Below are 3698 nucleotides of genomic sequence, written 5' to 3' on the forward strand. Positions count from 1 at the left end.
GACAATCCAAAGTGTAGACTATTGTTGAGGTCGCGTATGTGACAGCCCTGGTTTCCAGGTGAAGGAAATCCGACAGCTTATTTCTCCTTGTCTCATCATCGCTTCTTCCAGACAAGATGATCCAGTTTTGGTTTTTGGCTTTGTTCCTCCTGCATCTTGCCTTTAGGTCTGTAATCCAGTGATTCATAGATGTGCTCCCTACCCAAATCTAGGTTTTGCATTTTCATCATGTAAAAATTTCAAAATCAGATGGCGTTATCAAATTCTTCCCAGAAAAATAAGTGAAGTAAGAGAAGAAAGTATGGATCCCTTTCTCAGCGAGTAGACTTAGGTGTCCAACCTGTCTGTCTGGAGGGACACAGTTTCACCTATAGCAAGGACTTTCTTCTACCTCAGCAGTTCTCAACCTGTGGGGCACGGCCCCTTTGGGGGGGTCAAACAACCCTTTCACAGGGGCCCCTAGATTCCTGAAAGAAGCAAAATTAGAATTATTAAGTAGCAATGAAAATAATTTTATGGTTTTGAGTCACCACAACAGGAGTAACTGTATGAAAGGGTCGCGCCATGAGGAAGATTGAGAACCACTGTTCTACATCAACGGTTGGCACACAATCCCTGGGCCAAATCTGGCCCCTCAACTGTTCTTGAAAATACGTTTGTTGTATCTCAGCCAAAATCCATCTATTTGCACACATCTATAGTTTTTGTGCTAAGCTGGGTTCTCCAGAGAAGCAAAACCACTGAATATATATATATATATATAAAATTTGTATCATGAAAGCGTTCACACCATTGCAGAAGTGCTTGTCCTAGGAGTGGTCAGACACAGCTGGTACACGTCTGCGAGTCAGACGGCCCACTGGGGGCAGAGGACCAGGAAGCAGGAAGAGCACGGGCTAACGAGCCAGATGAGTCCAAGGTCGGCAAGTCAGGCTCATGGCTTTTCCTGACCCGTAGCTGCCAGGGCTGAGGAACCAGGAACCCAGCAGGCAGTCAGGCTTTCGGCTACAGAATCAAATAAACCCAAGGTCTATGAACCAAGCGCAGGATCCAGAGCAGCAAAAGGAAGTGAGCTTACTTTCCCTTGGTGTCCACTTGTATACGAGTAGGCCAGAGCCCTGATGAAACTCCCTTCCAATTGCATCAGGGCCGGGACCTGTCTAGGGGCAGCACATTCTACCTTCATCTTCCCACAGCTGCTTGGCTGCTCACAGTAGACCCTATCATGGAGTTGATGACTTTATGTTGGATCATATCATGGGGGAGGTTCTAACTGCACAACCCAGAAACCTGGACCAGCCAAGCTGACACAAAGCCTAACCATCACAGCTTCTATTGCACTGCAACAGCAGTTTGGCTCACAAGACTGAAAATCTTTGCTAGCTGACCTGTGCCAAAAAGAGTGAGCAAGCAGGTCTTATGCTGTCCTTAGGCCTTTGTGCAAGTTATGTGTTGGCCCCAAAGGAGTTATCAGAGGCTGAGGGCAGTGGACTGTTTCCATGGACAGCAGATGCCCCTGGTAAATGAGGGGGGTCTGGGCACCTGGGATACAAACAGCTGAGATGCAGTTCTGGGAGCAAGACCTGACCGAGGGTGCTGTGTTCCTTCCTAAGGACAACAACCTTGAGTCTCCTGAGAAGGCAGTTTGTTATGAGAACGGTGTGCTTGGTCTGCTATCTAGTTTCTACTTTACTTTGAGGAAGTGCATCCGTGCTTGCTAACCCATGCCCTAGCTAGCAGAGTAAATAAAAGACTATGCGGGGCGGTCATCGGTGCAAAACCCAGCCAGAGGTGTCCGCCCTTGGCTGGCGTTAAACCATGTATCCCATGTCTGTGTCTTCATTGCTGCTCTGATCCAGCACCACATGCTGCAGATAGGGCTTGAGCTGGTGTCAGGGAACTTGGGTTTTGGACAAATCCTACTCTTCCCTCCTAAGTGAGAGACTCTGTGCTGTGGGTACAAACTGTATGGTGGGTACTGAACACCCATCTCTGAGCATTGGCAACCTAGGTGTATGACGATGCAGGGATGTCTCATTACCAGGCCCCAAGTCCAATCTTCAGCACCAAGCCTAATGAGCGTCCGGCTTTGCCCCATTTCACTTCTGGTGTCACAATATATTGGAATTGTGTCTGGTGTGACCCCACTGGAAGAAGACTTTGGAAGCTCACTCCCCAGACTCCCCCAAACTTCACCCCTATGTCTTTTCCCTCTGCTGATATTGCTGTGTCCTCTTGATGTAATGACTCATCTCCGTGAGTATAACTCTGTGTCTGCAAAGTCCTTGGGGCCCCAGTGAATCATCAAAGTGGGGTTCATTCTGACACACTCCCTTTACGCTGACTCTCTCATTTACATAATTGGCACAGTTGCCACACACACTGAATTAACATGGTATAATATAAAGGGATTTCAGAGTCCTGGAAATTTTCCATTATCTGCAGACCAATTTCCCAATAACGTTTGGTGCCCCTTGCATTCTCCAACAGCTACTCAATGTGCAAGTTTTCCCAGCTTTCTACAAGTTACTCTTATACCTTAAAAAAAACATGCAGCACACCCCGGCGAGGGCGCGAGGGCCTGGAGGAGAGAAGAAACAACGTTCCCAGCGCTCAGGGCTCCCTGCCGGGCCCGTGGTCTTGTGGGTCGCAGCCTCCCTAGGCGTACTGGCAATGGCTTCCAAACTCCTGCGCGCAGTCATCCTCGGGCCACCTGGCTCCATAAAGGCCACCATGTCCCACAGGATTGCCCAGAACTTCGGCTTCCAGCATCTCTCCAGTGGCTACTTCTTGCTGGAGAACATCAAGGCAGACATGGAGGTTGGTGACGTGGCAAGGCAATACATAGGGAAAGATCTTTCGGTTCCTGACCATGTGATCACACGCCTAATGGTGTCGGAGCTGGAGAACAGGAGCGGCCAGCACTGGCTACTGGATGGTTACCTAGGACTTTAGTACAGGCTGAAGCCCTGGACAGAATCTGTGAGCTGGATCTCGTGATCACACTGAACATTCTGTTTGAAATGCTCAAAGACCGTCTCGGCCAGCATTGGGTTCACCCTCCCAGTGGAAGGGTGTATAACCTGGACTTCAACCCACCTCATGCACATGGCATTGATGATATCACTGGTGAACCATTGGTCCAGCAGGAAGATGATAAACCTGAAGCAGCTGCTGCCAGGCTAAGGCAGTACAAGGGTATGGCTAAGCCAGTCATTGATCTATACAAGATCCTGGGAGTGCTCTACCAATTTTCTGGGACGGAGACGAACAAAATCTGGCCCTATGTGTACACACTCTTCTCGAACATGATCCCACAGGCTGGTGTGCTTCTTCCTTGTGGGCTGTGTGGTGTACCTGCTAGATGGCCTCAACCTTTAAGACCCCAGACGCTATGTCTTTTGATAACCTGGCACCATCGGCTTTCTTCACCACATTTGCTTAGGAACCCGCTTTGTCTGCTGTGATGGGTCAGGAAAGTGAGTATCATGCATTACCACATTATCAGAACAAACCGTTCTTGAACTAATTTTACCAGCTTCTGCAGTCTGAAATTGACCAGACATGCCACGAAGATGCAGTGATAAGTAAATGAAGAAAGATTGGGAGTTGGAAAATAGGTGATAGCTTAGTAAGCCAGCTTAGCATAAAGAATTCCATTAAAAAAAAAACTGCCTTCAACTCCCTGCTAGTAGCTA

At 48.4% G+C, this 3698-nt stretch overlaps 1 pseudogene; it reads left to right on the forward strand.

Moving 5' to 3' along the window:
* The first annotated feature begins 2673 nt into the window (after positions 1-2673).
* LOC101643979 overlaps positions 2674-3698 on the forward strand; it is a 7823-nt pseudogene continuing 6798 nt past the window's right edge.

The sequence above is a fragment of the Echinops telfairi genome, unplaced genomic scaffold (assembly GCF_000313985.2).
Source record: "Echinops telfairi isolate 266 unplaced genomic scaffold, ASM31398v2 ScPeMD7_7469;HRSCAF=8507_0, whole genome shotgun sequence".
In the NCBI taxonomy this organism is placed as follows: Eukaryota; Metazoa; Chordata; class Mammalia; order Afrosoricida; family Tenrecidae; genus Echinops; species Echinops telfairi.